The sequence below is a fragment of the Hemitrygon akajei genome, chromosome 1, assembly GCF_048418815.1.
Source record: "Hemitrygon akajei chromosome 1, sHemAka1.3, whole genome shotgun sequence".
Taxonomy (NCBI): domain Eukaryota; kingdom Metazoa; phylum Chordata; class Chondrichthyes; order Myliobatiformes; family Dasyatidae; genus Hemitrygon; species Hemitrygon akajei.
In genome coordinates this window covers 60,274,601-60,296,058 of record NC_133124.1, presented here as the reverse complement: position 1 = coordinate 60,296,058, position 21,458 = coordinate 60,274,601, and the positions used below count along the sequence as shown (strand labels likewise).

At 38.4% G+C, this 21,458-nt stretch overlaps 1 protein-coding gene across 4 annotated transcripts in view; it reads left to right on the top strand.

Moving 5' to 3' along the window:
* Positions 1-5,114: 5,114 nt before the first annotated feature.
* snx16 (sorting nexin 16) overlaps positions 5,115-21,458 on the top strand; it is a 48,125-nt gene continuing 31,781 nt past the window's right edge. The window contains exon 1 of one of the 4 annotated variants that reach the window (XR_012098771.1): positions 5,115-5,419. The gene's annotated coding sequence lies outside the window, so the exon portion shown is untranslated. Of the gene's footprint in view, positions 5,420-5,509; positions 5,876-21,458 lie in introns of those variants that run through there. The other 3 variants (XM_073044010.1, XM_073044020.1, XM_073044029.1) reach the window with 3 other exon arrangements.

Here is a 21,458-nt window from a genome sequence, read left to right as displayed (position 1 = left end):
TAAAAAGACCCTGATGGAAGTAATATACAGGCCTCTGAAAACGATGTGGGGTACAAATTGCAATGGGAGATAGGAAAGTCATGTAAAAAGGGCAATGTTGCAATAATCATGAGGGATTTCAGTATGTAGGTAAAATCTGGTTGGTGCTGGATAGCAAGAGAGAGAATATGTAGAATGTCTATGAAAGTGCTTTTTAGAACAGCTTGTGGTTGAGCCCACTAGGGGAACTGCAATTCTGGATTGGGTGTTATGTAATGATCTAGATTTGATTAGGAAGCCTAAGGTAAAAGAACCTTTAGTAGACAGTGATCACTAAATCCTTGAGAAGGAAAAGCTAAAATCATATGCATCAGTCCTATAGCTTGAGTAAAGTGAATTACAGAGGCACAAGGGAAGAACTGGCCAAAGTTGATTACAAGGGGCACTAGCAGGGATGACAGCAGAACAGCAATGACTGGTGTCTCTGGGGGAAAATTCAGAAGGCACAGGAAAAATATATCTCAAAGATAAGGAAGTATTCTAAAGGAAGGATGAGGCAACTATGACTGACAAGGGAAGTTAAAGACAGCATCAAAGCAAAAGAGCTATATAATATCACAAAAATTGTGGAAAGGTAAAAGATTGGAAAGCTTTTAAAAATAAAAAAAATGGTAACATAACTGGCCATAAAGAGAAAAATATATAATGGTAATCTAGACAATAATATAAAAGAGGATACAAAAGTTTTTTTCAGATATTTTAGGAGTAAAGAGAGATGAAAATGGATATCAGACCACTGGAAAATGACACAGGAGATGTAGTAGTGGGGGAACAAAGAAATAGCAGAGAAATTTGTGTATTTTGTGTCAGCCTTCACTGTGAAATGCATTAGTAGAATGCCAGTAATGTGAGAATGTCAGGGGGCAGAAGTGAGTGTCATTGCTGTTACTGAGGAGAAGGTGTTTGGGAAACTGAAAAGTCTGTAGGTAGGTAAGTCACTTGGACCAGACAGACTACACCACAGGTGTAATGAGCTCTTCAGGCTTGTGCAGGGAGCCTGAGACCATTGGGCTCTGAGGTTTTAAAAAGCACTTGAATTGGTTAATTGTTGTTGAATAAGAGTCGTTAATCATTTAGAGGTTCTTGTGTTTTTTTTCTTTGTAATGCAGTCTCCTGGTGCTTTCTGTTTAAACTTACTGGGTTTATTTTGAAAGGCATGGGTATTCCATTTTACTTGTATTATTAAAGTGAAGGCCTGATTTACACTAATCTTGGGGTCAAAGTTCTGAGATTGTTACAGCTTGTGTTTTCGCTAGGCTGAGCCACCAATATTGCTTTAATTCTTATGAATAAACTCTTGTTGCCATTGAAGTCTATCTTTCCTCCACACTTGGGTTCCAACTTTGCTAGTGCACCTGGTGACAGTAGGGTTCTGAAAGAGGAAGCTCAAGAAATTGTGAATGATATTTCAAGAATCACTAGATTCTGGAATGGTTCCCAAGGACTGGAAAATTGCAAATGTCATTCCACTCTTTAAGAAGGGAGGCAGAAGAAAGGAAATGATGGCCAGTTAGTCTGACCTCAGTGGTTGGAAAGGTGTTGGAGTCTTTTATTTAGCTATGTATTTCAGAATCCTTGGAGGCACATGATAAAATAGGCTAAAGTTAGCATGGTTTTCAAAAGGGGAAATCTTGTCTAACAAATCTATTCAAATTCTTTGAAGAAATAAAGAAATGAAGAAATAACAGGTGGGAGAGACAAAGGTGTGTCAGTGGATGTTGTTTATTTGGAGTTTCAGAAGACTTTTGACAAGGTGCCACACATGAGGCTGCTTAACAAAATAAGAGTTTGTGGTATTATGGGAAAGACAGTGGCATGGATTGGCTGACTGCCAGGAGGCAAAATGCGGGAATAAAGGGAGTCTTTTCTGGCTGGCTGCTGGTCATACACTTTGACAGAAAAAATAAAGGTGTAAACTATTCAGTAAATGAAGAGAAAATACAAAATTCTGAGGTGCAAAGGGACTTAATTTGCAGGTTGAGTCTGCGGTAAGGAAGGCAATGTAATCATTTTGAAAGATCTAGAATACAAAATCAATGATGTTATGCTGAGGCTTTATAAGGCATTGGTCAGATTGCACTTGGGAGTTTTGTGATTAGATTTGTACCCCTTATCTAAGAGAAAGGATGTGCTGCCATTGGAGAGAGTTCAGAGGAAATTCATGACAATTGTCCTGGGAATTAAAGGGTTAACATGTGAGGCATGTTTGATGGTTCTGTGTCTGTACTCACTGGAGTTTAGATGAATGGGTGGGGGAATCTCATTGAAACATCAAATATCGCAAGGTGTGGATAGATATGGAGAGGATGTTCCCTATAGTGTGGGAGTCTAGGACTGCCTGAGGGCACAGCCTCAGAATTGAGGGACATCCATTCAAAACAGGGATAAGGAAAGATTTAATTGGCCAGAGGGTGGTGAATCTGTGGAATTCTTTACCACAGATGGATGTGCATGCCAAATCACTGGGTATATATTTAAGGCAGAAATTGATTGTTTCTTGATTAATCAGGGCATCAAAGGTTACGGGGAAAAGGCAGGAGTTCGAGGTTGGGAGGATAATAAATCAGCCATGATGGAATGGCAGAGAAACTCCAATGGTCTAATTCTGCTCCTAGGTCATATAGAAACATAAGCACCAACAATTGCGTATGGCAGTTCAGCAGCATTGTGTGCCCACTTAGATAGACAGAAGATGTAACAGGAATATTGTCATAAGTGCTGTGAGAATGAGGATGTAGGGGTGGAGGTAGGGATGGTTAAGGAATCTTCTGCTCTCCTGTGCAATACTTCTTATTCAATACTCAACAAACATAAATATTTTGATTAAGAAGTTAAACTGCACTGTTAACATGGGCTAAAATGATTATGAAGGCAAGTTAATTTTACCATGAACTTGCCATAGAAAAATTCAGAAGCCCATGATCTCAGGACATATTCTGCACATTTTTGAGAGGGGTATTGCAGCTCCTCTGGGACCAGGATCAGATGATGGGAGAAACTTTTTTATCATTACAATAATGTTCAAGGGGAACACACCCTGTTCTTTCTCGATATTTTGCATCTTTGGAATATATTACTTTTTTACTAATTCTGGTATTTGTGTGTGCAGCTAGAGGATTAATTTAGAGTAAAAGAAGGCTATTGTGTGTTCTTATAAAACTAAAGTTCCAGATTGCAGCTACAGCTAGCTTCATCCCTGGAGTTGGTTTCTATACAGCCTGTTACAAGCTGTCCACAGGTTAAGAATGCCTGACTTACGGATATCCCAATATTAAAATAAGCTCCTATATTTTTAAATTCAAGAATCTGATATGCATACATATATTCATTCCTACAAACAGCAGAAATTTCTCTCTTCACTTTCAGTAATCATTTTATCAGTTTTATGCGCTTTTTGATGGCAATCAGTGCAAAATTCTGGAGGTCTGGTTCCAATATTGAGTGAGTTTTGTGTTTTGTATTGAGTGAGATTTCTGTAGGTTAATTAACCTACAGAAATCTCAAAAAAAGGGCCCCGTACATTATCTATGAAGAACTGTATCTGTATCAGCCATTGTTGTGATGAACTGAGGAAGTCCAGGGACAGAAACTGGGATAAGAAAGATGATATGATAAACTTGGCTTACATCACTGGCATTCCATAAAGCCTTGGATATTAGTCTCCATGAAAACACTTGTAATACAGTGAAACTTGTAATTGGTTTATTATTTTCACATGCACTAAGATAGAGTGAAAAACTTTGTTCTGCATGCCAACCATACACATCATTTGACTGGGACAAACAATAACAAATTGCAGTACCACAGTTAAAGTTATAAAAAAAAGTACAGTGCAGGTAGATAATAAGGTGCAAGGGCCATAATGGGGCAGATTGTGAGTCAAGTAATTTTTATATGGATTCAGGCTGCGAGGGTACTCATCTAGCAAGCAAGACCCAAATAGTGCTTCGACTATTTCCTGTTTGACCCTACAACAGAGACCAAAAAGGAAATTTCTTTGATGCTAGATGCATTAGAGGTCTTATCAGTTTTACACAGTAAAAACAACAAATTGGAAACTTAAGAGACTGCAGAGAGTGGAATTTGGAACAATACACAAAATGTTGGAGGAAATCAGCGGCTCAGGCAATACCTGTGGAAGAAAATGGGCACTTAATTTTTTTAGTGCAAGATGCTCCATCTGGATTCTCCAGTCTGCTCTCCAGTCAAGTCCAGATGAAGGATGACTAAAATGATTTTATTTGGGATAATGGGGAAAGATCACTGATATGCAAAATATGCCATTTTGTCTATCCAAGATTTGTTGGTCTTCCATCACTATATTTACTGTCATATTTATTATTACCATTACTGTTTACTCTGTGAACTTCATTGGAGCCAGGAATTTCATTGCACCCTGGTATTAGCTCTAATTTGATCCTTTAAATTATTGAATAATAGGATTTATCCCGACGAAAGGAAAATGTTTTAAAATATAGAGAAATCCAAAACTAAAGGTTATAAGTGCAAATTAGTAACTAATTAATTTAATATTTTGAAGAAAATTCTTCAAAAGAATGGCAAAAATACGTACGTCCCCTTTAAGTAGTTGAGATGAACAGTGGATATTCATGGAGACAAGGGCACTATCACGGTCATAATAGGCAGATTTGGAGGGCATTACCAGTGCGGGTGAAAGTCTGGGGTGTGAATTCACGATTCATCAGGTGAGCCGGCGAAAGGTGGTTACCTCGACCCATGTACACGGAAGAAAGGATTAATTGAAGCGATAAGAGGATAATCGTGCAAAGCGTAATAAAGATATGTCAGTTACTTCAAAAGCTAGCGTTGGTTTTAGTAAACTCATATACTTCCTGCACTGCTTCTTAGCAGTACATTTGTACAACACATAGCTATATGTTTGCTGTTAAGGAGATTCGGTAGTTAATTTAATTTACCACGAGTGATTGGATATGTGCCCGGAGGTTTAATCACATGATCTTCTGCATGCCACACCACGCCCAGCCAATTCTTTCCAACTATCTCTGAATAATCGCTAATAATAAAAAAAATCGTCCTCATGATAGTCTTCGAAGAGCGCTAGTAGTAACGTCTGGGGGCATAATTTTAATCCGAGAGATTCCAGGAAAATACTGGAGGGTTGATAAATAATTTTGCTCCCTGCATCCAATGGGCCGGTAGTGGGCGGTGACTCGCTCGCACACCTCCCTGGCAGAGTTTATTAATTCGTAACGAATGAGCAGGAGGCTTGTTGATTTTTTTTGGGAGTAGGCAGGTCCCACGATGAATGGAATCCCAAGCCAGCCGACGCAGACCTGGCGGTTGTGGTGACGCAGCAGGAGGTGATTGCGGGCGCTCGGCGAGCCACTTGTTCCTATCAGTAAGTGTAAGAGGGTTTGTCCGTCCGTCCGTGGCTGGAGTTTGCCCCGCTGTTGCCGCCGCCCCGGGCGGAGCGCGTGATGCCGTTTGTTTGGGCCGTTGGTCACGCCGCGTGATGCCGTTTGTTTGGGCCGTTGGTCACGCCGCGTGATGCCGTTTGTTTGGGCCGTTGGTCACGCCGCGTGATGCCGTTTGTTTGGGCCGTTGGTCACGCCCCGTTCCACGGCTCGCGCCGCGGCCGCCGGCCCCTCAGGCCGGGAGATGATGCCAGCTACCTCCGTCAAGCCTGGTTCATGCCAACCCCGTACAGTACTCTGTTACTACAGCGATACGCTGGACTAGAGGGTCCCTCTACCAGAGTGAGAAACGGAACGTGATTATTAAACTCGCCGGGTTGTGGAGTGCATCACACTTCGCATGACCGAACATTAACACGTTCGACGTGGGGAATCTGCTTGTATGGCATGTTAACACGTGTAATCTTACGTTTAGTTTGGTATTTTCGGGTATTCATGAAAAGATTTGGTCCCCAACAAAGTGCGTGTTTTTTTTCCCCGAGTTTCCCCGACCTCAGACTTCACAAAAGCATTATGGGTTTAAAAGATGGCGTGTATTGACGTATTTGAACTTCAGATAGTACAGGTAGCTTGGTGCTTTAGACTTCTTGGTGCAAAGGGATAAATAATGTCATCTTATTTACCACTTCGTTTATACCTAGGTCAAGATGTCGTGTCAAAGATCTTGAAAGTTTGCAATCCCTGTGTGTGTTAGATGTACCATCTATTGAGGTATTTAAAACCAAGCCATAGATTTCGTCCTAGTTCCCCAGAAAAAATAACATTGGATAATGCATTCATAACTTCCCATTCTTATAATCTATTCTCAATTGAGACTTTAAAAAAAATCTGATTTCCATTATTATTTTGTTGGTGGTTCTGTTCACACCTGCCTAGGTCTGGAGCTTTGTAGTTAAAACAGGACATGGCAGAAGTACTCATTAGGTAGCAGCTCTGTGGTGAAGTGTGTTAGTTAACATTGTAGGTCTCTCATCAGAGCGAAGACTTGAGTATTTCCAGTATTTTCTGTCATGTCTTCATACTTGTGCTTTTCAACTGCTAATATTTGCTGTCACAATACAAATTTCTTTAGTAATGATTTTACACTATAAGGCAAAGGAATGGAATTGGGCCATTCGGCCCTGTGAGTCTTCTCCGCCGTTTCTTCATGGCTGATTTATTTTCCCTCTTGACTCCATTCTCTTGCCTTCTCTCCATAACCTTTCACACACCGACTAATTGAGCCTATCATTTTCTGCATTAAGTTTACTCAATGACATCCTTCACAGTCATCTGTAGCAATAAATTCCATAGATTCACAGTTCTTTGGCTAAAGAAATTCCTCCTCTTCATTCTAAATGAATGTCCCTCTACTCTGAGGCTGTATCCTCTGGTCATAGAACCCCCCTACTATAGGAAATAGTATCTTGGCCTTTCAACATTTAAAAGGTTTCAATGAGACTCTCCCCCTCCACCCCACATTTTAATTTCTGGTGAGTAATGGCTCCAGCCATCAAATGCTCCTCATTTCATTTGCAGAATCATTCACATGAATCTCCTCTGTACCCTCTCCAATGTTGGCACATCCTTTCTTAGATAAGGGGCCCAAAACTACTCGCAGTGTTCCAAGTGAAGCCTTGCCAGTGCCTTAAAGCCTAAGCATTACATTCTTGCTTTTGTATTCTAGTCCTCTCGAAATGAGTGTTAACATGATTTTTACAAAGCTTTCTCACTGATTCATGACTAAAAGGCTGATCAGGAGATGAGCTTCATATTGTGGATGATTTTTATATTTTCTTCCAAAGCTTTGGACTTCAACAGCAGAAGGCCCAAATGTGAATGGTGGGGCTTTTATGTTTTATTTTACAAAGATACAGTTGGGGAGGGTCTAGATAATTCAAGTCATTACTTTTCAAAATAAGTAAACTTCAAGACTTGCACTTGCTGAACTGAAAATATAAATTTAGGGAGAACAGAATTGAGTGAACTGAGCTGTTTGTGAATGAATTTTAACTAATCTCAGGCATGAGTAAATGGTGGAAGGTTAGCATGGATCATATTGGAATAGTCAAGTTGATGGGATGCAATATAATTTGTACAGTGAATGTAGACAAAGATGTGCATGTTGATATTATAAATAGTGCATCTTTGAACCAAAGCTTGGATAAGAATTTGGTGAGCAAGTAGACAATCTTGCAGCATGAATTTGTCTCGAGCAAAATTCTGAACTACTTGGTTCAGAAAGGAAAATAATAACTTCAAAGAATTTGTTATCCTTGATTGTAACGTGGAGATTTCTTGTCTGTCACTGATGAGATGGAGTTGGGTGTTGGTTAGTGGTTTTGCAGCAACTGAAATGATACCTGAATAACCAGCCAAAAACAAGTAGATATAAAAAGTGTCAAAGATATCCTGTGAGGCATTTGAGGAAATGGAAAGAAAAGCCATTGTAGTTGATTCTGAATGTTGCTTCACAGAAGAATAGAAATGGGAAACTAATTGTGCACACATTGAAAATCTACAAAGGAAAAGGGCAGTTTGACTTGAAAGCTGCGTGGGGATTCAGCGGTTCCCACTAGTGCAGACTAATCATTGCCGCCATGGACATCAGCATTCTAATGAGGTTGGTTGCCTGAATTTTTGATTCTTGTTGGCAGGGTTGAAGGATTCTGACTATCAAGTCTGGAAGCTTTTCCAGAGGGGGAGGAAAAATGTTCAAAAAGTTTTGATTCTGGTCAAGAGGGTATCTTTGTACAACATCTGGATAGGCCATGAAACCATATATTTTGCCTTTGTCTTCTGTTTTTCCTCTTGAATTTGATTCTGGAACTGTTGGAACCTGTGATTTGCAGTTTGGAGATCATTTGGGTGTTTTCAGTACTTTGCATTCTCCGAGAGGATTCCCAGAGACAGGCAGTGTGTGTGAACCTCATCGTGAGAAACTTCCAGTGTTTGATTAAAGTGATGAGGGAGATTGAAACATTGAGGCAAATGTAGAAGGTGAGTGGAGTCTCAAGATGGCGCTCATGGAGTAAACCGCTTCTAGGCTTTGCTCCAAACCTTTTACGTCTTCTTAACCTACAAACACCCCTTAAACTTATTCTAAAGGGGTCTAAACATACAGAATTTATCTTTTTAAACTATTTGAATTATTCTCAACTTGCTGAAATGTCTAAAGCAAAAGAATCAAAACAGACGAAAGAACCCATAACTTTAGAAACAGTTGTGAAGCTTATAGAAGTCAAATTTGAAGAACTGGAGAGAAAAATATTCGTTAAGTTTTTACAGTATGACGAACGTTTGAAATCACTTGAAGAAAAGTTCCAGACCCTTTCACTGGAATCACAAAAACAACAAGCAAGTATTTTGGCTCTTGAAGAAGCCGCTCTTAAGAAAGATCGTATAATCGAAAAAATACAAGAAGAGCAAACTTCGACGTCCCAACAGATGGATCGCTATAAAGTTAAAATTACTGATTTGGAAAATCGCTCTCGAAGACAAAATCTTCGGCTAATTGGGATTCCGGAAAAATTTGAAAGCGGTGATCTTACCGTTTTCTTCTCTAAATTTCTAATGGATGTCCTGGGCTCAGAGGTACTGGATATTCCCCCGGTAATCGATCGGGCGCATCGGGTTTCCCAATTTCAAGCGGATTCAAGTTTGAAACCACGACACGTAATTCTCCGGATCCATTATCCCCATATCAAAGAGCGTTTGATTCGGGCAGCTCGTAAAAAAGGTATGATAACCCATCAAGGTTTCAAATTTCGCATTTTGGAAGATTATAGCCCTGAGATTTTACGGGCTAGGCTGGCTTTTAGATCGGTTATGTCGAATTTTCACCAGAAAGGCTACAAGCAAGCGCTGTTATTTCCAGCACACTTGAGAGTCACTCTTCAGGATGGATCTTTTCGGCTGTTTAAATTGCCAGCGGATGCTCAAGGTTTCCTGGAACAATGACATTCTATCGGACTGACCAATGTAATCTAGCCTATAGATTTGGATCTGTTATAGATTGACGTTTTTTTTTTTGATACGGTTTACATGTATTTCTTACATACGGTTAAAGTTTTTTTTTTGCTGGGTTTATTTTGACTTTATATTTTTTCATATTATTAATCTATTAGCGTTGAAAATAACTTATTAGGGTTTTTTCTTCCTTTTAGCTTTTCTTTTTTCAAATCGATATACGCTCTTTTATACTTTTAACATTTGAATATTAAGATTGGGAAAAAAATAAAATGGCGTTTCTTCTTCCTGACAGACATTGGTGTTTGGAGCGTCATAACTGTTTTGATGTGTTTGAAAGTTTTAAACTTTCATTTATTGTTTTAATTCTTTTTTTAACCCTTTTGTTTATATACATTTATAACACTAATTTTATATTTTAACTTTTGTTATATCAACCCTTTTTTATAATGTGGGTTGTTTGTATTTTTTTAACTTTGTTACGTTCGAGTTGCCGTCTTGAGACAAGGGGGTAATTTTAGTATTAGATCGCTCGCTTGCCTCTTTTTGGCTTTTTTCCTGGGGTTTTGAGGGTGGTGGGAGGGGGATTTTTCTTTTTTCTCTTTTTTTCGCTTGCTTTTTGCTTAGTTTTATTTCATGGGCTTATATGAAACTACAAAAATGGCTGCAGTGCTGTGACTTCCGGTTTCCCCTTGAACTTCCTTCCTTCTTCCGGGTTCATGAGTTCACTTTTCTTTCAAACTTATGTGTTAACTGTAATATATATTGTCAATATGGATAAGACTATTAACTTTGTTTCTTGGAATACTAATGGTTTAAATCATCCGATCAAACGGAAAAAAATATTCAAAGTATTCCATAGAATGAATGCTAATATTATTTTTGTACAAGAGACTCATGTAAGGAAGGTGGATAGTCAGCGGTTGTTTAGGTTTTGGAAGGGCCAACAGTATCACTCAAATTCGCAAGCCAAAGTGAGCGGTGTTTCTATTTTTATAGACTCATCAACGGCTTTTATACATCATGAAACAATTTCAGATCCGCAAGGTAGATTTTTGCTTATTACTGGTTTACTTTTTAATCAAAAAGTTGTTTTAGTTAATGTTTATGCTCCAAATACTGATTGTCCTGAATTTTTTAAATGCTTATTTACATCCTTTCCCAATCTGAATCAATATAGATTGATAATGGGCGAGGATTTTAATTGTTGTCTAAACCCTTTGATGGATAGATCCAAGCCCACTCAAACTTTTCCGAATAAATCGGCTTCTCTTATTAATTCTTTTATGATTGATTCAGCTATTTGTGAAATTTGGCATTTTTTACACCCTAATGACAAAGAGTTCTCATACTTTTCCCATGTGTATCATAATTACTCAAGAATTGATTACTTTTTCATTGATCAGCATTTACTTACAGATGTTATGGATTGTAAATATGACTCTATTACTATATCTGATCATGCACCTTTGAAGTTATCTATTAAGATGACGGATTCATATATTAGTACTAAAGGTTGGAGGTTTAATCCTGTTTTACTGCAGGACTCTGACTTTGTCAACTTTATTAAACAGCAAATGGATTTGTTTTTCTCAATAAATTCTACAGCAGAGATCTCTAGTGGAATTTTGTGGGACACTTAAGGCATATATTCGTGGACAGATTATTTCATATTCTGCTGGAGTTAGGAAACGAACTAATTCAAAAATATTAACATTAGTTGATAAAATTAAGGCAATTGACAAGATCTACTCATTGACCCCTAGTAAAGAACTTTATAAAGAAAGAGTGGAACTTCAAATGGAGCATAGTTTATTATTATCCTCCTCGATTGAAAGTCAGTTAATTAAATCGAAAGCTCAGTTCTATACATATGGAGATAAGTCTGGTAAATTACTAGCTAACCAATTGAAAATTGCTTCGGATAAGCGACAGATTACTAGGATTCGCAAACAAGATGGTACTTTGACGATTGATCATAAAGAGATAAATAAAGCCTTTCAAGATTTTTATAATTCCTTATATCAATCAGAATGTACTAAGGACTCTTCTATAATAAATGAATTTTTAAGGAAATTGAATATTCCAAAAGTAACTGTTGAGGATAGTGTATTTTTGGATACACCTATTACGGAGTCTGAAATAGAAAAGGCTATTTTTTCAATGAACTCGGGTAAAGCTTCGGATCCAGATGGTTTTTCTGCAGAATTTTTAAAATCCTTTTCTTCCATACTTTCTCCTTGGCTTTGTAAAATTTTTAAAGATGCATTAAGTATAGGCAAACTACCACAATCTTTTTATGAAGCTTCTATTTCTTTAATTCTTAAAAAAGATAAAGACCCTACTGAATGTGCATCCTAACGGCCTATATCTTTGCTGAATACGGATTTTAAGATTTTTAGTAAAATTTTGGCTATTAGACTAGAAAATATATTGCCTCGGATTATTTCTGAGGATCAGACTGGATTTATTAAAAATCGCTATTCATCTTTTAACATTAGAAAATTAATTAATATTGTTTATACCTCTTCATCTAAAATCCCAGAATGTGTCATTTCTTTAGATGCCGAAAAAGCATTTGATAGAGTTGAATGGTCATATTTATTTAATACATTGCAACATTTTAATTTTAGTTCAAAATTTATATCATGGATTAAATTAATATATCATAAACCTTTAGCTTCGGTCTTTACCAATAATCAAAGATCCCCTTTTTTTCAATTATTTCGGGGTACAAGGCAAGGTTGTCCTTTAAGCCCTTTATTATTTGACATTGCTTTAGAACCCTTGGCTATAGCCATTCATGAATCACCTAATATTTTAGGTATTACCCGTGGGGAGACGATGTATAAGGTATCATTATATGCGGATGACTTGTTATTATATATATCTGACCCTGAAAGATCTATTCCTTCTATTTCTTCTTTGCTTGCTCAATTTAGTAATTTTTCTGGATATAAATTGAATTTTAATAAGAGTGAACTTTTTCCATTAAATATGCATGTTTCAATTTATAATCATGTACCAAATAGAATCGTTACAGATTATTTTACTTATTTAGGTATTAAAATTACTAAAAAACATAAAGATCTATTTAAAACTAATTTCTTACCTTTAATAGATCAAATTAAGCAACTTGCTAATAGGTGGTCCCCACTATCTTTGTCTTTGGTAGGCAGAGTTAATGCCATTAAGATGATGATACTACCTAAATTTCTATATCTATTTCAAGCATTACCAATTTTTATTCCTAAATCTTTTTTTGATATGGTTGACTCTAAAATATCTTCGTATTTGTGGCAGAACAAAAATCCTAGACTAGGTAAAAAAAATATTTACAGAAGCCTAAGAAGGAGGGCGGCTTGGCTCTACCAAATTTAAGATTTTACTATTGGGCAGTTAATATACGGTATCTGATATTTTGGACACAAGAATCGACTACAGTTGCTGGCCCACAATGGGTAAATTTGGAATGTAAATCTGTGCAAGATTTCTCATTGATCTCAATCTTAGGATCTTCACTTCCTTTTTCGTTACTCAAAATGAATAAACAGATAACTAATCCCATAGTCAAGTATACATTACGAATCTGGTTTCAATTTCGTAAATTTTTTGGTTTGAATAAGTTTATGCTGTTAAGTACTATAATATCTAACTACTTCTTCCGACCATCATCTATAGATCAAGCTTTTCTTTTATGGAAAACAAAAGGTATAACATGTTTTCGTGATCTGTTTTTGGATGATAACATTATGTCCTTTGAACAGTTATCTAATAAATATAATTTATCTAAAACCCATTTTTTTTTTTAGATATTTGCAAGTTAGAAATTTCCTATATAATGAATTAAAGTCTTTTTCGAAAGAATGTCCATTGGACATTACAGAAAGAATTTTAGCTCTCAATCCTTGTCAAAACGGTTTAGTAGCTATCATTTATAATATGATTATGAATGTACAGCCAGATATATCAGAAAAAATTAAGAAGGAATGGCAGGAAGAATTGCATTGCCCTGTATCTACTAAGCAATGGGAAAAAATTTTATCATTGGTAAACTCATCCTCTATCTGTGCTAAACATGCTCTAATACAATTTAAGGTTGTACACAGAGCCCACATGTCTAAAGATAAACTTGCTCGATTTTATTCTTATGTTAATCCAACCTGTGATAGATGTCATTCTGATGTTGCTTCATTGACCCATATGTTTTGGTCTTGTCCTTGTTTACAAAACTATTGGAAAGAGATTTTTAATATTATTTCAAGAGTTTTAAATATTAATTTCCAACCACATCCTTTTACGGCAATTTTTGGTCTACCAATGATAGATAATAAGCGTTTATCCGCTTCATCCCAACGAATGATTGCATTTGTTACATTAATGGCTAGAAGATCTATTTTACTGAATTGGAAAGAAATTAACCCTCCAACTGTATTTCAGTGGTTTTCTCAAACTATTTCCTGTTTGAGTTTAGAAAAAATTAGAAGTGTGGTTTTTGATTCTTCAGTTAAATTTGAGGAAACTTGGAGACCATTTATTCAACATTTTCATATGAATTAAATGGTCTGATCCTGAACCTTATTGTTACTATCCTGAATTGTGTGGATGGAGGTTCGAAGTCATCGGCACTACTGTATGTATTTAACATTATGCAATTGCCCATGTTGGTTAGTTTTTTTTTTATTAGTTTTTAAATTCTTTTAGTTTTTTTTTGGGGGGGGTTTCTCCTTTTTCTCTTTTTCTTAATTCCTTTACATTAATACTATGAGTTTGGGAGACTTTATATATTGATTAATACATATCTGATTGTTAATTAATCTATTAATTGTGTACTCTCAAATGTTTTGTACTCATATTTTATGTTTTTCTTAAAATTAATAAAAAGATTTGAAAAGAAAGAAAGAAGGTGAGTGCCAGCTGCCTGCCTTTTGATAGCTGGTGAGATCGCTCTGCTGCCAGAGAGGAGAGACTGCCTTTTGATTGCTGGTGAGATCACTCTGCCGCCAGAGAGGGAGGACCTTGCTGCTGTGCCCAGAGAATGTTACCCAGATTTTCTGCATTTTGGATATGGGCTTGAACTCTAGACTTTTTTCAGTCTTGTAGTTTTTTATATTTTGTTGGATGTTTCTGGTTTTGTATTGTGGAGATGGGATTTGGGGGTGGGGGGTGTTGACTGCTGCCATTCTTTTCTGTTTTTGGTTTTGTGGCTATCTTGAGGCAGAATTTCAGAGTTGTATACTTTGATAATAAATTAACCTTTGAACAAATGGAGTTGTGGAGCTTGGTTTACTTTCAAGCTCAGTGTCAAATGGAAGCAGGATTATTTCCCTGTGGAGAGAGGGGTCAACAGATGTGAAGAATGAGAATAGAGTATTTGAGAAGGAGAGCTGCTGGTGTACTAGAGACAAAGAAAGTGCAAGGTTTGAATAGGGCAGAGATCTTTTATAGCTGGCAGACATTAGGTGTCATCTATTTTGTAAACACGTTTATTGAAAATGTATGAAGCATGCCATTCAGCCAAATGTCTGCTAGTTGCAAAAGAGACCTTAACCCTGTTTAAGCCTTCAATACTTTGTCAAGGCTCTTAGTTATGGAATGTTCAATGTTACTCAAGGCTTCCAAACACCAACGGGCATGTTTTACGCTTGCCAAGAATGCATGAGCAAAAATATCCTCTTAAAGGTTGGGCAGTTCGCATTGAGAGACGCTTGTGTGTTGCCTGGATTAGGCCAAGAATACACCAAAAAGTAGATCCCTCCAAGAAGTTTTTGACTCTTCTGGAGTTTTTTGAGGATGTAACTATGAAAGTGGACAAGGGAGAGCCAGTGGATGTAGTGTACCTGGACTTCCAGAAAGCTTTTGATAAAGTCCCACATAGGAGATTAGTGGGCAAAATTAGGGCACATGGTATTAGGGGCAGAGTACTGACATGGATTGAAAATTGGCTGGCTGACAGGAAACAAAGAGTAGCGATTAACGGGTACCGCAAGGTTCGGTGCTGGGACCGCAGCTGTTTACAGTATACATTAATGATTTAGATGAAGGGATTAAAAGTAACATTAGCAAATTTGCTGATGACACAAAGCTGGGTGGCAGTGTGAAATGTCAGGAGGATGTTATGAGAATGCAGGGTGACTTGGACAGATTGGGTGAGTGGGCAGATGTATGGCAGATGCAGTTTAATGTGGATAAATGTGAGGTTATCCACTTTGGTGGCAAGAACAGGAAGGCAGATTACTATCTAAATGGAGTCAAGTTAGGAAAAGGGGAAGTACAACGAGATCTAGGTGTTCTTGTACATCAGTCAATGAAAGCAAGCTTGCAGGTACAGCAGGCAGTGAAGAAAGCTAATGGCATGTTGGCCTTTATAACAAGAGGAATTGAGTATAGGAGTAAAGAGGTCCTTCTGCAGCTGTACAGGGCCCTGGTGAGACCCCACCTGGAATATTGTGTGCAGTTTTGGTCTCCAAATTTGAGGAAGGACATTCTTGCTATTGAGGGAGTGCAGCGTAGTTTCACAAGGTTAATTCCCGGAATGGCGGGACTGTCATATGTTGAAAGATTGGAGCGACTGGGCTTGTATACACTGGAATTTAGAAGGATGAGAGGGGATCTGATTGAAGCATATAAGATTATTAAGGGATTGGAGACGCTGGAGGCAGGAAGCATGTTCCTGCTGATGGGTGAGTCCAGAACTAGAGGCCACAGTTTAAGAATAAGGGGTAGGCCATTTTGAACAGAAATGCGGAAAAACATTTTCACCCAGAGATTGGTGGATATGTGGAATGCTCTGCCCCAGAAGGCAGTGGAGGCCAAGTCTCTGGATGCATTCAGGAGAGAGTTAGATAGAGCTCTTGTTGATAGCAGGGTCAAGGGATATGGGGAGAGGGCAGGAATGGGGTACTGATTGTGTATGATCAGCCATGATCACAGTGAATGGCGGTGCTGGCTAGAAGGGCCGAATGGCCTACTCCTGCACCTGCTGTCTATTGTCTATTGTTGAAGTACAGGCAGAACTTGAATAACCCCTTCAGATACTTCAGTTGTAACCTCATGAATTTCATTTATGTGTACAGTTGGCCTTGCTTATTTCGAATTCCGCATGTGCTAATTCAACCAACTGCGAATCGCAAAAACCTGGTAGTGCTCTTCCAGCACTTGTTGTTCGAGCATGTACAGACTTTTTTTCTTGTCATTATTCCCTAAACAATGCAGTATAACAGCCATTTTGCATAGCATTTACATTGTTTTAAGTATTATAAGTAATTTAGAGATTTAAAATATACGGGAGGATGTGCGTGGGTTATCGTGGATCGGGATCGAAAAAATCGGAAGTTCTCTTAAGTAAGTTGGAACAGGTACATCCAGTATTTAGCATCAGTTAGTCAAACGTTTGTCTTGGTATATAATATATATTTTACCCTTACATTAAGTGTTTTATATGCATATATGTTTCAGCGCTGGGCTCGGGAATGGAATTTCCCGAGTTCGATCGAGTGACAGACCACTGCCACGTGCACTCTCCACAGTGCCAGGTTGATGTGGAGGATTAAAATCCCAAAACCCCAAAGCCCAATAATTAAATCACTGTGTTGCTTAGTAAAAATTGTAGCTGTCATCGGGGCAGAGCCTTTCTCACTTTATCCTTTAAAATTGTTCCGATAGTTGACCGATGTAGCCTAACGCTTTTCCAATGACCAATGGCATTTCACCTCTTTCTGATCGCTTTATTATTTCCACTTTATTTTCAATCGTGTTCGAGATTATTTTCGTGAACAGTAACACTGCGGATTCAGAGTCCTCTCGCCGGGTCCTAATGTCCACTGCACTGAAGCAGATTAAATAAGGTCTGGGGTTCCACTGGGTCCTAAGGTCCACCGCATAGAGAGGTTGAATAAGGGACTTGAGCATCTGCAAATTTTGGTATCCGCGAGAGGTCCTGGAAGCAATCCCCCGCAGATAAGGAGGGGAGACTGTATGTGCATTTGACTAGGCCACAGAAGCAGCTGGAAACCTGTTGGTCTGGTGGGCATTGCAGAGACTGGAGTGCTTCCTGGATACAGTTCCCATGTGTTTATAGTTAAAACAAAAGAAACATGCACATTGCTGGAGGAATTGAGTGGATTGGCAACATTGATGAAGGGAAATGGACGATAAATGTTTCCGGATGAGATGCTTCATCAGGATTCGAACATGAACTTACATTTCTGTTCATGGATGTTGCCTGACCCACTGCATCCTCCAGTATTCTGTATTATACTGCAGAGTTCCAGCATTTACAGTCTCTCGTGTCTCTACAAGGAATTGTAGGATGGCTTTTCATATACACATCTAAAAATGTGTTATGTGTGAGGGTTTCTACCTCAGCTTCCTGTTTCCAGTTCCTCTATCAATTGCTTTAAATTTGTATAAAATCATTTGTATTGTAGGCAAGGTGCATTGTCAACTTTCCCAGGGTAGTGAAGTCTAAAACTAGACATAGATTCGAGGTGAGAGAGGAAAGACCCAAGGAAAATCTTTTTTTCTATGCAGAGGATGGTGAGTTAATTGAGCTGCAAAGGGAAACAATTGAGGCAGGTACAGTTACATCTTTTAGCAGACACTTAAACTGATAATTGGATTAAGAAAATAGTTGACAGTGATATAGCCCAAACACTGGCAAATACCTTGATGGATAAGTTGGGCTGAAGGACCTGTTTCCATACTACTTCATTTTGATCCTGAGAGCTGTTAATGAGTAGAGAAATTCAGAATTGGTGAGAAGTAGGAAAGGGAAATAAAGAGTCCAGGATCACTGCAAGATAAAATTCAAGGGTGCTGGAGATTTGGGCTTGTGTTAGTGACCTTTATGGTAGTATCTTTGCCAAAAAGCCATTGATTTAACTGAACATTTATTCAGAGACACGAGACTGCAAATGCCAGAGCAAAAAATAAACTTCTGGAAGAACTCTGCATTAAGCAGAATATGTGGAGGTAACTGAATGGTTGACATGTTAAAGTAGAATCTGAATACAACTCAAGAGACCAGCTTCTTATAGTTACAGCAGTTTATTGTGCACCCTCCTGCAGGAGTTTGAGACCCAGTTGTCAAAGGGAAGGCACGTAAGTACTGCCACCATCCAACAAGTGGACCCCTTAGTCAGGTTACAGCCATATATTATACATAGTAAGTCTCATTCATTACTGCTGCAGATGTTATTAGAACTGGTACTCCCTCCGAGTCTGTTGGTGCAAAACTTAGTTACGGATAAGAGAGTTCGTTAAATCAAGGTTTTGATTACAGATGGATGGACTGTCCAGTCCTTATCATTTATTCCCTTTACAACGCCCTGACTTAGTTACAGACAGATGTTCATTCCTGTCCTTATCGGTGAGTCCTCCTCCTCTACAATGTATAATGTTAACTCAATGTCTCTCTCTGTATGCCAAAGGAGAACTAGTATAAGCTGTTTTTTTTATATAGCTAACTGCTGAAGACAGTTTACTTCAGTTCAAAGATTCCTATTCAGTCCCAATTATTCTTTTAGCCAGAAGTTACATAGGTTCAAAATTATTTTTTTATATATACTCAATTCCTCAGACAGAACTGGTTGAGATCCTGCACAAGACTTCCTAATCATTTGTCTTGATGTCAGTTTTTTCTTGTGCTCTAAAGTGACTGGGGAAGTCTTGCTGAGTAACTCAAGTTGACTTGATTGTCTATTTGGGAGGTTGCTTGCCCTTCCCTCTCTTGCCCAATAAGGGAATGCAGTTATTGTTTGCAGTTTCCCAAAGCCAGTTTGCTGGCCTTCCGCTCAGAATACTCAGAGGTGCAAAGTCAACTAGCCGTGCCCCCAAAGTAGTCCACCTGTTAAACCAGTTTAAACAATATTACTGACATTCACCAATGTGCAGAACTGATTAGGGGACTGTTTCACTGAGCACCTTCACTCCATTCACTGTGACAGCCGGGTATCCCCATTACTAGCCTTGTTACTGCCACCTCCCATTCCCATACCGATGTCTATCCATGGCTGCTTCCACTGCCAGGTCAAGGTTAAAAGTGAATTAGAGGAACAGCATTTTGTATTCATGTAGTATAGTCTCCAGAACGCCAAATAGCTACTGACCTGTCCCCTTTTCCTCCTTTATTTTCTTCTGTCTTCCTGGTTCAACTGCTGCCCCTCCCCCATGTCCTATACTTCCTGATTCCCTTCCCTATGTCCTTCTCTTCATCTTGTGCACTGTTCTCTCCTCTCAGATTACATCCTAAGCCCTTTGTCACTCCTCTACCATCTCCCTTCTAACTTCTGCTCTTCTCCCTCTGACTTATGCCCTTCTCTCTCCCTCTGTCATTCCCACCCCCATATGGATCCACTTATCACCTGTTTCCCCTATTCCCTCCACCTTTTCATACTGACTGTTTTCCCTCTACTACCTGTCGTAGGGTCTTGACCTATAATGTTGTCTGATCTGAGTAGATCCTGAAAATAAGGACAGGTAATGCAGAAAGAGAATTGTGCAATTAAAATTGTGGTGGATTTTTTCATGTTATTTAATGTCTCTGAGGTGGTCCCTTGTCACCTTGAATTGCACCCCTTTATATTTCCTTTCAGATTTGTGTGCTAGATTTAACGCTTGACTTTGTTAACAATAACAGTGCAGGTGCTACAAATTGTTCAGATAGCATCTGTGAATAGAGGAATGAGTTTGTGTGTAAAGTTGGCCTGCAGCAGATGTTGCCTGATCTGAGTACCGTAGATTCCGGATTTTAAGCCGCTACTTTTTTCCCACATTTTGAACAGCTTTGAACTCTGCGGCCTTTAATACGGAGCGGCTAATACATGGTTTTTTTTCATGCCGCCAAAAACATTTTGCCTCGTAACAGTAGACCAATAAAATTGATGAGTAGTTCACAGAGGTCCAATGAAATTGTACGATAAATCAAGCGCACTTTCACAATTAAAATTATTGTAAATCAGTCATTTGTACTCACCCTCATCAACATGGAAAACACTCGAAGAAAAGCATTGTGCTGCCTTTATGGCAGTTATTTAGTTTATAATATTTTCGCTTAGTAATTCATTTGTTAGTTAAAGTTAGAACTGTTTTAACTATATTTGTTTTCTGTACTACATCGCGGGATGCTATGACGTCACACCCGGTTTCGCCGCGTCTTGTGGGATACCGGTTTGCGATAAACGGGAAGGAGGGGGGCGAGCGGCGGAGCGAAAACGCTGCTTTTAAGTTAAAGGCGATCAATAACTTTTCCTGGTAGGCTGCAGTATATATATTTTTTACCAGTCGTTTGGAGATATTGGAATGTTGTTCAGTAAAGAAGTATACGCAACGTATATTTAAAAGTAGCCGCGTTACAGGCACGGTTCGAAAAAAAGCATTTGCAATATGTATTTGTTTATGTTACCATATGGATTTAATTAAAAGTTAAAAAATCCTCACGTGTAATATCTTTCTGTGTAAATATCTCATATTACAACGTGGGACACCTGCGGCCGAAAATCCGGTGCGGCCTGTACAAGTAAAAAATTGATTTTATTTCTAAAATTAGAGCCAGCGGCTTTTAATCAGGTGCGCTCTGTAGTCCGGAATCTACGGTATATCAAGCATGTTGTTTTTGACTAAAGTACAGGCTGTTTTCAGTCACATCAATTCAATTTGTGAATTGTAATAATCGTTGACCTTATCACAAGGCTATAAACAATGCATCCCTTTTAACTTTTTCCCTGGTGAATGATCTGTCCCAATTTATGTTGGGATAAGCAATAGTTGAAAACAATGTAATATTTTATTACTTGCTACATAAGTTTAGTGCTCTTTATTTAATCATTAAACTAGATTTCATTTGTAAAGTACTTTCACCTGATAACTTAAGGTTTTTGCAGCCATCTGTACATGTAGAGTATGTGGGTGGTGCAGTAATGTGGCTAGTCGAGCCACTGCCCAGCTGGGTTCAAACCTCATCTTGTGCTGTCTTTGTGGAGTTTGCCAGTTTTAACTGATTACACAAGTTTTTCC